The sequence below is a fragment of the Bidens hawaiensis genome, unplaced genomic scaffold (assembly GCF_021521415.1).
Source record: "Bidens hawaiensis isolate Kalapana, Puna unplaced genomic scaffold, B.hawaiensis_p1.1 tig00016746_1, whole genome shotgun sequence".
Lineage (NCBI taxonomy): Eukaryota > Viridiplantae > Streptophyta > Magnoliopsida > Asterales > Asteraceae > Bidens > Bidens hawaiensis.
The window spans coordinates 58,101-71,505 of record NW_027492536.1 but is presented as its reverse complement, the minus strand read 5'-3'; the positions used below and the strand labels follow the sequence as shown (position 1 = coordinate 71,505).

At 40.3% G+C, this 13,405-nt stretch overlaps 1 protein-coding gene across 1 annotated transcript in view; it reads left to right on the top strand.

Annotated features, from left to right (window-relative positions):
• The window catches only part of LOC143551976 (serine/threonine-protein kinase GRIK2-like), a 233,707-nt gene that overhangs the window by 214,613 nt on the left and 5,689 nt on the right, over positions 1 to 13,405 (top strand). The window lies entirely within an intron of this gene.

Genomic DNA, 13,405 nt, shown 5'->3' with positions numbered 1-13,405 from the left:
GAGTGTAATGACTACTTTTAATTTATATTAAACTTTGTCGTTAATTCAGAGAATGGTAGATTTCATTTCCTTGAATCCCCATGAATATGAAAAGCGACACCAAAATGAACCGTCTTTTCTTTGTAAATCATAAAAACATCAAAATCAAATTAGAATTTATAATTGTCGTTTACCATAGCTTACAGATTTTGGATTTTTGAACATATAAAACAATTGTCAAAAAGCATTTTTAGTCACCTTTAGACTGAGTTCCTTCACAAGATTTGATGCTGAGAAACTCAGCCTTCGAGGCTTCGACCAACTCCACACATATAAGGACACGGCAAATCAAGAGGCGAACAGTTAAAAAACAAGATATAAAATTGATTTAAGAATACTTGCCGGAATTGTAATCCGCCTATCATGAAATGCGAGATCCAATACTAATACTGAAGCTCCTTTTACCTGAAATAGTAAACAAACTTAAAATGCATTAATATAAGAAACTCATAATAAAACGGGTAAGAGTCGGTTGGTGTTATTTTTCAAGTGGATCAGAATGGGCGGGTGTTATTTTTCAAAACTTATCAGCATGGTTTTTCAAACGGGCGTATTCCATTCGGCCATAATCAATGAATAAGTTGAAACAAAATGATAAGAACTTCTGCGTCGGGCACGCCATTCAGCACTGGACACATAAAACGACGCAGGGAGCGAAACGGTGCCGAAAACCGGAAAGCTGGAACTTGGAAGCAAAACTAATATGTAGAATAGTTGACAAAAAAAAAACATTTTTAAAACTAACCCGTGCTGACCGGAACCCAACCCTACCCAAACCTAAAGAACCCTTCCCATTTTGGCCCAAACCCTTGCCTAACCAAACCGAAATAACCCTTGTCTGAATTGACCCGAAGTTCGGAACCCACTTGACACGTAATCTGGTGAGTGGAGCTCACTGGCATTGGTCCAGTAGTAATTGGGTCATGATTAAAATTGGTTCAACAAATAAATATATTCAGGCTTACATACACCTAGACACTTAAAGCAAGCAAGCAACTGAACAAATACATAAGCAAACAAGTTGTGTATCATATTATTACTTAATAATTGTAACCTTTTACTTTAAAGTATTTAATGTTAGTTGATAGAAGAGATAATGTTAGCTTGTCGAATTGAATTGATGATGCAATTACCTGTTAGGGTTTGTTTGTTAGTTTGTTCTAGAGATAAGGAAATAATAATAATAATAATAATAATAATAATAATAATAATCAATAAAACATACCCTCGTTGAGTGAATGAATCAATCGATTGATCATGAATGAATCAAGTTGAAGCAGAAGAAGAATAGATTGGAAGCCAAGGATGAAAACGGATGGCTGGCTATAATAATAATAATAATAATAATAATAATAATAATAATAAGGTGGTTTTGTTTTAGACGAGAGAAGAGAAGAGAAGATGGATTACATGACAGACGGACTTTCGATACCCCGGGTCGGCCGGTCAGGTTATTTATAAAACATGTCACCCACCCGCCTTTTTCTCCTTTTTCTTTTTAAATAAAAGATTGTGAATCTTAACCTGCTCACAAATCCTGTTGCTTTCTTTTAGGCATTGCTATACATAGATTCTATATTGACCATATTTCATGTATCACTTTACCTCCTATTTAATCCCCTAACCCCAAACTTCATTTCTCATTTGTGAAGCTACTGATCGGAGTCATACGTCAGATGTAGAGGCTACATGTAGAATTTGCCTCGATGATCTATTGGAGGGTGGTGAACCCCTCCAACTAGAGTGTAGGTGTCGTGGCGAACTCGCTTTGGCACATAAAGAATGTGCTATTAAGTGATTCAGCCGTAAAGGCAATAATACCTGTGAAGTCTGCGATCACATCATTCAAAATTTACCCCTTGATCTCCTAACTCTCTCAACCACAACCGCCAATCAGGATGTTGCTGATCAAGTTGGCGCAAACTGGTGAGTTTTTTTTTCTTTTCTTTTTCTTTTTAAATAAAATAAAAATTGAAGTCGTATTCAACATCTAACATCAAATTTTGTTTTCATTTGGCAGGGGTATTTTTCGTGTGTGTCAGGAAGCGCCAGAATTTGTTGTAGCGAACGTATTCGCGTACTTACTTTTTCTTCTAAAATTTTTGGTAAAATTTCATGTCATTTTTAGTGCGATTATTAGATCTAAAGTGATTTGTTTCTTATTAAGTGTATTATTGTGAACGCTAAGGACATGGATGACCTTACACTTGTTGTATCCTTATTACTTGCTTGCATGCTTGGTTATCTCTCGGCGGTGACTTCCCCTACGATGGGTAAGCCTTATCCTTTAAATCAACTAAAAAAACATCTGTTGCGGTCTCCATTCGTGGAGGGTGTTAAATTAGTGTCATTTATGTGACACTAAAGATTGGTTTACTAATTTTCAAATATAATTAATCATTAGATAAAACTGAAACTCGTTTAATACATGAGCTCAAGCTTCAATTTTATACGTCATGCTTGATTAGCTCGCGGGATCAAACGAGCATGTTAGTTATATATACATAAAAATATTCCGGTAAAAAATTAAGTTACATATAAATTTATTAATTATTTTGTTTTGCTACAGTGAGAGAACGGTATGTATGGCTATATGGCGTGATACAGTGTAGTAGTGTAGTGTTGTGGTCATTTCTACATATGCCTTCCACTTGGTGGTAAGTAGATTCAACATATATGTATCAAACCAATGATCGATTTGAACAGTTTCACGCGTTCAAAACGAACCATGAACACCCCACCCCTAAAAAACATTCCATGCTCACGTGCAGATGAAATTGAAGAGGCAACCCCTTATATGTATCCTTTTTGGAAGCATGGTGGGGTCTGGGGTTGCCTTTTGTTGCGGGTGCATTGTAGTGGGTTCTTTGAAGATAAGAGCATGGTGGCTTCAACACCACCAACAAGGTGTCAACGACAACGCCAACAACAACTGAGTCAAACTAGTGGAAACTTGTCCAAAATCTATTACTTATCTATACCGCTTTACTCAAAGAACTATATTATTATTGTAACGTTATGTTTTGCATCACATTTAACTTGCAAGTTATCTATAAAACATATTATAGATTTGGACAAGATTGTGTTTTGTGTCAACTCAATCCAGCTCATCCATATTTTTTGCACAGTTTCCTTCCATAGTTGAAACTATTCCCTCCCATTGTTAATAAAGGGTTTGAATACAGTAAAGCTTCATAATTTGAAAAACAATGAAACCGTTGGAATTCACGGGGCGCATCAAACAATAGCCTGCTTGCAAATTGAGAATCCTTATGAATCTGAATAATAAAGAATTCAAATTATTAAAAAAAAAAAGAAACCAATATTTGTAAGACGATTAAAATAAACTTACTTTTCTTTAAGAGGTATAAAGAACTGTATACTTGCTACAGAATGGGTGCCCAAGCCTTTATTCTAAAGTTGAGTACATTGGTCAAATTGTGGTCAAACCTTTTCATTAGACTATGTGTTGTCGTTGAAGTCGGTCAATAAATTCATCCAATAATATTATGTCATGCAGTGCTAACTGGATGTTGACTGAACACTCGCTGAAGTTACCGTTGAAGCTGCATAAGCCTGTTGTGGTTCAAGCGAACGACGGCTTCAACGAATTTTCTTTTACCAAATTTTGTAATAAAAGATAATAATATATAAATAATTTTCTATTTATAAAGAGTAAAATTTTAAAGCATCTAAAAAACTTATAATTTTTTATTACTAATTTAAACAAAATAATATATAAATAAAATAAGTTGATAAATTAAAACAGAAAAGCACATGAAAATACTCATGGCCTTAAAAAAGGTCCAAGAAGAAAAGTCCATGGCCTTAAGAAGGTATAAGAAAAAAAACTCATGACTTTAAAAAAAACTCAAATAATAAAATAAAAAGTAAGAAATTAGGATTTCATTCATCTTCTTCATCTCTTCTTCCTCCTTATTGCATATTAAAAAAAAAAAAGAATAAGAGACCGAAACATAAGCAGAATAATCAAAACTTTTAATTGTAGTTTATGAAACGCGGAATTAGGATGAAGGATTGACAGAGGCAGGGGCGTTTAGGGTTTAGAAGAGGTTGAAGTGTTGTAAGCCTGTAAGGTATTATTAGGGTTTACAACGAAACCATGATGAGGAAAATGGTTATTTGATATCCTGGTTAGTAGGATCCTACAGTAACCCGCGAATTTTATAAGGGTAAATCAATGAGAGGTCTCTATTCAGAAATCAAGCAATCTGGTGGCTTTATAAGGGGTGGGGAGCGATGCAAGAGCAACACGTAGGATTTTATGGTAGGTAATTATGTAGATAGTTATATGTGTGTGTGTGTGTATATATATATATAGGGAAAAGTTAAAATACAAAGGGAGACAAAAATGAGAATGGTGAGAAGTATTTGTGGCCACACAAAAAACCCCTTAAAAATCCCAAAAAGTTAATAAAAAAAATTATAACTCAAAATATAAATAAAAAATTTTAAAAACAAAAATGTTTCTCTCGTCATTCTCGTTCAAAAAAAAAAAACCCGAAAAGACACAATATAGAGACAAAAGACACAACGACGAAAATGAACAAAAGACACAATTATAACTAAAAAAGACACACTAAATCGCAAAATATAACACAATGCCGAACCAATTATAACACAATGCTGACTAATATAACACACTATCAAGAAAAAAAGACACAATCAATGACGAAAATGAACACAAAACACAATGATCTTTTTCCCTCAACATTGTGTTTTTGTTTTAAGAACGAGAAAGACGGTGGAAATGTTTTTGTGTTTTTACTTTTTTTGTTTTTTTTTATTAAATTTTGAGTTATGATTTTTTATTTATTTATTTTTATTATTTTTTTTGAAGGGTTTTTTTGTGTGACTATAAATCCTTCTCATTTTACTTATTTTTGTCTTCCTTTATAGACTAACTTGACCCATCACGTGAAAACATATATTTTGTCTTCTTCTTATTATTTCATGAGATATTTATAAAAAGTTAAAAACATTAAATGAAAAAACATGCAAATTATTTAAGAGCAGTTTTATAGTTTGTCCTTAAATCAAATGGTCCCAACTCCCAAGTTTGAGGGTGGTAACAGGAAGAGTTTTTATAGATTGTCCAAAGTCCAAACAAGAATCTTGTTTTCTTCTTCTCTTTTAACAGCTAATTTTTTTCATATTTTACCTTATTATTTCCAACTTGGTCCCGACTCTTCTCTCTCACCTCACAAGGTAGGTGGATTATGTTTGTTTTGTGCGGTCTGGACTTTTGGTCCTTGATGTGTTTGTTACTTTTAATAGGTTTAGCCATTAAAAAAAAATAGAACCCGACAACGAGCAAATCATTACGTTTAATATCTAGCAAATTTAATTGCAATCTAACTTCAGATAATTGTAATTAATGGTTTTCTCCTATTCAAACATCACAATTTATAAAATTATCGATTATCGTCTTCTAACTTCTTGCCCCAATTATGATAATCAAGGTAATTATTCATAGTTCTGATCTCAATCTTCATTGATTAATTACATATGACTGTGAATATGATAACATATCTTAACTCACGTGTAAGCATTCAATCAAATAACATGAAAAGAAACGATAGGAAGAGCAAGACATCTATAGCTGGGGTTGCTGAACAGATTGTAAACGTGAAATAGAAAGGGCAAGGAGAGGTGCACTTATGCGAACATGGAAGGTTTATGAGAGACTACATACATGGCTATAAAGGGGGAGAAGAAAGGAAAGTCAAGTAATCAATGAAGGAGGAACTATAAGTTGTTGGCCTGTGGAAGCAGGAGGGCATGGAGGTTAACGTGGAGGCAACCTTAACCTCTCATGTTGTTAATGATCTAAGAGTAACGTGTGAGGGTCATTCTCATACATCACACTTAAGTCAATTACTAGAGTTTGCAATTAATTGCAAGAGATCCAAGCCATATGCTTACCCACAAATCAAGCTTTTTTTTCAATCATTTCTCTCATATTGTAACATTTCTCCGATCTCAAAGTACATAAATAACTAATATACCAATGTTCGTGAAAAGTGATGAACACATGACAAAATTGAGCTAATAAAATATTCTTCTACTATAACTCCATAAGATTATTGTTCACAAGATAGGTGTCATCCTTAATAAAAAATTTTGTATTCCTTTTTATTTTCAATAGCATGTATACACTTTCACAAACCTTAGGTTTAAAACGAGAAATGAAAGTGCCAATAGATTCTGAAGATTCTAAAATGGACGCCTCCTTCCCAAACAAGTTACTTTTAATTATTTATTACGCTTCAATTGATTACAAAAATATCAAATTCAGACTTTTTTTATCTTATAGATCCAACTCATAAGATTAGAATTTAAAAACGTGTACTTAATTTTGTACGATTCTTATTAAAAGCAATCTTAATACACACACAAATACGTCATACGAAAACCTACATTTTGTCTTATTTTTATTTCATATTAAGATAAGATTAAGATATCGGTCAAATTATTCTATAAAGGGTGACAAAAATGAGAAGGATGAGAAGGATTTGTAAGCACACAAAAAACCCCTAAAAAAATAAATAAAAAAACCATAACTCAAAATTTAATAAAAAAACGAAAAAAAGTAAAAACAGAAAAATGTTTCCATCGTATTTCTCTTTCTAAAAAAAATTAAAAAAATAAAATACGTCAAGTGAAAAATATCATTGTGTCTTTTTGTTTATCATTGTGTTTTGTGTTTATTTTCATCATTGATTGTGTCTTTTTTCCTTGACACTGTGTCTTTTTTTTGATATTGTGTTATATTACTCAACATTATGTTATATTTTGTTCGGCATTGTGTTATATTTTGCGATATATTGTGTATTTTTTAGTTATAATTGTGTATTTTGTTCATTTTCATCATTGTGTCTTTTCGTCAGTTTTTTTTGTACGGGAATGATGTGGAAACATTTTAGTTATTTATTTATATTTTGATCTATGATTTTTATTATTTTTTTGAATTTATTTTTAAATAATTTTTCGTGTGATCACAAATCCTTCTCGCACTTTTTATTTTTGTGTCTGTTCTAGTTTAACCCTTAAGATATTTATAAAAACATTTTTAGAAAATGTACAAAAAATAAAAATTATTAATATTATTGTTTTTTTTATTCTTTTTACATAAATAGGTTCTATAGATGTCAAACAAGAATCTTGTTAACTTTGCACCCCTTGTCTCCAACCTTGTTCTTCTCTCTTACCTCACATGGCAGGCAAATGCACAAATATATATAATTACGTTATTTAACTTCAAATCATTCCAGTTATAATTAATCGTTTGCTTCCGATTCAATTAGTCAGATTCCAGATGATCGCCTTCTAATTCCGTGCCCTAATTTTAATCAACATGGTAATTATTCGTACTTATGATATTAATCAATTTGATTCAGTTTCTGTTAATTACTTCACTTCAATTGTATTCAGGAAAACTGGAAGTTAAGATAAGAGATTGAAGAAACACTAACCAGACCCCGGGCAGATTACTGGTAACCTGGGGGTTGGAGAGCTGTTTCCCACGAGGGGTTAGACCCTTGGAAGATGGTTCTTCTGATAACCTGCAAAACAGACACCGTGAGCTCGTCACTGAGAAGGGGGGGTTCCTCCTTGTGACCACCCTCCGGCGTGAGAATCAGACTAGATTGCTCTTTAAATATAAAAGTATATTAAGAGATTGCTAGAGCAGATATCAGGTATATATGATAAGATAAGATGTCCTAAGATGATCATACCATTGGGGTATTTATAGCCGAAGGTAGGTTTCCAAGGGGTTTAGCCGGCCCAACACGCTACCAACTGTAACCTATGCACGTGCCTTGCCTGTGAGTGGTGGATAGGTAGCGGCTGACACAGAGCAGGCGTGTCGTGCACTCTTCCTCTTCTGCCAACTACAGGCTAGGCACGTGGTTTGGCAGGAGTTGGTGGGTAGGCGGCGGCTATTGGTCACAGTGCTGTGGCGTGCTGTCTGCCATGCTGCTGTCAGTGAGCTGTCGCATTCTTGGTCAGATCTTTTGTCTGTACCTCGTCAGGTATCACACAAAAGATCCTCCATCATACGGACTGGCTCATTTAGGCGGGAGTTTTCCCCCTCCCGCCTTTGCTCATTCCTTCAGGTGACACTGGTGAGAGTTAAGTGCCTTGTGCGTGTAGCCATGCTGCGCGGGTGGCCTTCCCTAATGGCTTGTATCCGAGGCTGCGGGGACAGGCGGAGTCCTTCACCATTGGGAGGCATTTCCTGCGGGACCAGCTTGCGTACTGCGCGTAAGGACGTTACGTCTCTGAGCATGGTTGGTCCTGCGGATCCAGTTGGTCTCTGCGCAGACGTCCCTGTTTAAGGTGAGTCTTGCGGGTCCAACTGGGCTCTGCTGGGACCTACCTCTTCAAGTCCCCCCAGTCCAATGTTCTTCTCATGAGTGTTTAATAAAATGAGGTGAACTTTTGGACTTGAGCAAAGGGTTTTGAAAAGGGTTTTGTAAGGTTTTCCATGGGGATTCTTTCCGCGGAAGTCCTTGTCACTTGCAGAAATGCCCGAGTTTCCTGCTTGGTCTTTGGGTATGATGCGGGTAGGTCTGTAACCTCCTCGCAAGTCAGGAGCATTGAGTCCCAGTTGTATGTATTTTCCATGAGGTTTTGGTAGTTTTGAACATAGTGATCAATTATGTTAAGACCACCAATTCCATCTTGGAGCTTCAAACAACGTAGTTCTCGACGTTCCCGCTATGCGGGGATGTTATTTCCGTTTCCGCAAGCATTGCCCAGAAGATCCTTCTTGGTTTCAATTCCCAGCGGAGCGCTAGGTATGTGAAGGGTTTTGCCTTAACACTGTACCTGTGCTCGTCTTACGGTTACTTTACTTCCAAGGTATTCCTGGCGTCAATTCCCTGCGGGTGTTAGGTATGTGAAGGGTTTTGCCTTTACACTGTACCCGCACCCGTCTTATAGTTACTTGGTTGCCGAGGTACTTGGCTTCAATTCCCTGCGGGTGCTAGGTATGTGAAGGGTTTTGCCTTAACACTGTACCCGCATCCGTCTTACGGTTACTTGTTCACCAAGGTTTTCTTGGCTTCAATTCCCTGCGGGTGTTAGGTATGTGAAGGGTTTTGCCTTAACACTGTACCCACAGCCGTCTTACGGTTATTTGTTTGCCAAGGTTTATTTGGCTTCAATTCCCTGCGGGTGCTAGGTATGTGAAGGGTTTTGCCTTTACACTGTACCCGCATCCGTCTTACGGTTACTTGCTTGCCAAGGGGTAAGGGGTATTTTCCCGCTTACTTTTTAATATTTTCGAATTTTGAATTTTGAAATTCGAAGAGTTGGTGAAAAGATAAGTCCAAACCTCTGAAACGTCGTGCGACGGTTTCTTCTGACTGTGTCAGGACGTGCAGGGAGTTATGGTGACGTGACAGAACATGGTCATTCCAGTTGCCTTTTCAGGCGCGTGGGCACGGGATTTCGGGCGCGTAGCCGCGAAATCTCTGGCATACGTCCTTGTGACAGATGTTGCCAGCTTGCTTTTGCCACGCGTCATAGTTTCATTGCACCTTTGATTTCTCTCTCTTCCGTATTAAATTCATCGCATTAATTGCGATTACTATATGAAGGGGGAGAGGGTTATTTGCAATTCACACTTTTCACTTTCATCTCTTCTTCTCAAGTAATTTCCGGCGAATTTTTCTGTTCAGTAAAGCATTACCCTGAAATCTCTTTTCATCTTTCTTCCACCATGTCTTCTCATGATGCTGATGACCAGAAGACTGCTGGCGAATGCCAGTGCTCTCTTCCTGTCGATCTGTACCAGTATATCGTCAGGAAGTTCATGCTCGAGTCTCTCGAGCCTGAGTTTCCTGAACCCCACCATACTGTGTACGATGCCCCTAGTGGCAAGATCGGGGTTTATGCTGCATTCTTTGTCTACGGAAACCTTAGGTTTCCGTTGACAAAGTTTGTGTACCGTGTCCTGGAGAGGCACGGTGTGCACCTGACAGAGGTGCACCCCATGGCCATTGCCAAGGTCCGGCACTTTGAGTGGGTGTGCCGGATACTGGGCCTTGAGCCCCTCGTTGACCGTCTGATGACCTTCTACACTTGGAGGTGCATCCAGGGGTGGTACACTCTTACAACCCGTATCAAGGGTTTAAAGATTTGTACCACCGAGCGGAGTCTTCGCTCATGGAGAAGAGAGTTCTTCTTCATATCCGCTCGCGCCATCCCCATCGCCATGAAGTTCAAGAATGGCCAGGCGCTTCCGAACCTTCCCGCCCTCAACTACGAGGAGGCGGAATGGTTCTCGAAGATATCCCGGGTCCAGTCCCCGGTTTTCCGTTTTCCGGAGTCGGCGATGGTGATGCTGGGGATGAGCCGGGTGTGGAAGGCGGCGAATGCGGATAAGGTTCCGATCGTCCTTGAATATGGTTCGAACTCTGTCCCTTATGGTACGTCTTGTTTCATTTTGCTGACTTCGATTTTTTCTAACTTTCTTGTTGATTTCAGAGGGGAACGATCTTCAGTCGCTCCTGAACCCGCGGGAGGAAGATGGTCCCGCGCGGATGGGTACTCGTGCTCTGGACGAGAACGAGTTGCCCATCTTAGAGCAGACCGCGGGTCGGTTCGTGGAGGTTTACCCGCCAGGCCAAGAGATCCTGAGCCACCGACGGCCAGGTAAGCCTATCTTCTACCCTGAACCTCTCAATGCTGTGCCTGCTGCTGGAGTTGACATTTCTTCTTCTGAGGAATCCGCAGAAGGTCCTCCACTGGTGCGGAAGAAAAAGGCTGCCGTCGGGAAAGGCAAGGAGAAGGTGGCCTCTACGGCCGACCCGGTAGTCCTATCTGACTCGGAGTCAGATAGTGCAGAGGTGGCGGGGAAGCCCGGTGGTGAGGAGACCACCGCTCCGGAGGCTGTAGCTGTTACCTCCGGGGAGGCAGCGACGACGACGGTTACCGGTGTCAAGAGGCCGGCTCCATCGGGTTCGCCCCCGCTCGTCCGTACGTTCAAGCTCAAGAAACCCCGTAAGTACCCCCATAATTCTTGTCTAGATTTGTTGTTTCAAATAAATTTTTCTAACACTTTTGCTTGTGCAGGTGTGGATGTTGACGCATTCCATGGTGGAGTTGGAGCAAGTATTCCCCCGCCAATGAGGGAAGGCTCGGTCAGCCTTCCCGAGGCGTCGACCCAGGCGTCTGCGCCTGCTTCCGTTGGTTCCAGCCTTCCTGAGGCTGTTCCAGCTGAGAAGGTGTCTCTGCCGGCCGTGAGTGCAATTTTTACAGCATCTTTCACGGAGCCGGCGGTTACTGTTGCTGAGGAGGCGACGCCAACAATGGCTACCACAGCGGCTGCCACTATACCTGCGCCACCGGCACCGACGGCCGGACCATCAGGTACGCGCCGGGCTTCCCGCCGATCTATGCCACCTTCCCATCTGCCTGAGCTGTTGGATGGATTTCCTTTAGGTTCAGGTGATGGGTTTGGCGGCTATCGGCCTGTTATTGACCCTACAGGTACGTAGGGTTCTTTTTCCTTTGTATATTTTTGTCATCTTTTCCTAACTGCCTTTGTTTCTTTTGCAGTGTCGGATTCCAATGAAGTGTATGTTCCAAGATGGAACATACGCCGAGGAACAACCCTTCGCACCCCTGTGGAGTGCGTGGATTGGGCTCGCCACGCTGCTCCTCATGGTGCGTTGGGGGAAGCCATGGCTAGCTACCAGGAGGGTAGGCTAACCAATGAGCTTCGGGTTCTCCAAGCCCGGATGCAGCCCCGCGTCGAGCTGCTTTGTCGTGAAAACGACAAGTTAAAAGCAGCTCGCGCCAAAGAAATATCTGAGACGCGGGCTCTGCGGGAGGAGAACCGGCAGTTGGCCGCTGCCGCCGCCGAGAAGGAGAGAGCATTCAAGGCCCTCGAGGTTGAAGTACAGGCGCGACTCGAGGCCCGCTCCAAGGCTGCCCAAGCTGTGAATGAACAGCTTCGGCTGGCTAAGGAGACTGCGCGAAACTCAACTGAGAGGGCTGCCAAGGCTGAAGCTGTTGCTGAGCCGCTTCGCGAAGAGAATGAGCAGCTTAAATGCAAATTAAAGGCTCTTCAGCATGCTCATGACGCCTTGGCAATGGAAGATGCCAAGAAGCTGCAGGAGATCCTTGACCAGAGGGGGGTGCTTGACCGCACTGAAAGGAAACTCAAAAGCGTCGAAGAGGCTGCCGCCAAGGAAGTTCAACTTGCCAACCTTGATAAAAGCGGAGCCGAACGTGCTTACAAAGAAAGTCAAGCTTCCCTCCAATGGCTGCTTCGAGAAGCGTTGCCTCAGGTATCTTTATCTTTTTCTTTACGCTTTCCGCTCGTAATTAGAAAATGTTCTAACTTGTATTCTTTTGTAGGTTGTGCGTCGGGTCCTTTCAGAGACCTCTTATGACGATGCGATGAGCGCAGCCCTCAACGCTTCTCATGAGGATGGGGAGAAGACTGGCTTCCTGCTTGGTCTTGGGTTTGCTGAGAGAGGCTTTCCGCCCTCCAACTTCCCTTTATTCAATGTTAATACTGAAGCTGCTTATGACCAAGCTGTGAACCAGTACGCTGCCTTCCCGCATCCAGTGGTGGAGAAGGTGAATGAAGCTGCTGTTGCTGATGATGGGCTAAACATCCTTAAGGCTTTCCTTGGGCAGCCGCTCTCTGACGGTGCTGGTCCAAGCGGAGGTGGCCCTGAAGCCTGATCCTGAAGATCCCTTCCCACTGCTAGGGTAGACTTAGCTTTGTATAGATTTTTTTAGGCGGGTAGTTACCCGGCCACTGTTGTAATATATCATTGAAATATACGATTGTTATTCCTTTCATTGGATTCTTTGCTTTATAAACTTATGACTTGCATACTTAGTTTAAAATAGCAATTTTCCAAGTGTTTAAAATAAGAACCTTTGAACGTGGTTGATAGTGGGTTAAAGTTTCGCTTCCTCCTTCGTGATTGTGCGGGTAGAACCGTCACTTGCACTTGGTAGGATGGCTAAACTTTAACTTTTATCTAACCTGCGTGTAGGTTTTTCTTACTTTTTGAGGATAAGTTAACATTTGAACGTGGTTGATAATAGGTGTGAAGTTTTGCTTCCTCTTTCGTGATTGCGCGGGTAGAACCGTCACTTGCACTTAGTAGGATGGCAAAACTTTACCCATACCTGACCTGCGCGTAGGTTTTTCTTACCTTTTTAAGAATTTTGTTTTGAACCGTTCGACGCGCGGTTGTCGATAGGTTAGTGTTCATCTTCCTTTCATGATTCGTGCGGATAGACCGGCACTTTCATTTAATGGAATAATTGAACTCTTCTCCTTCAACTGACCTGCGTGAAGGTTTGCCAT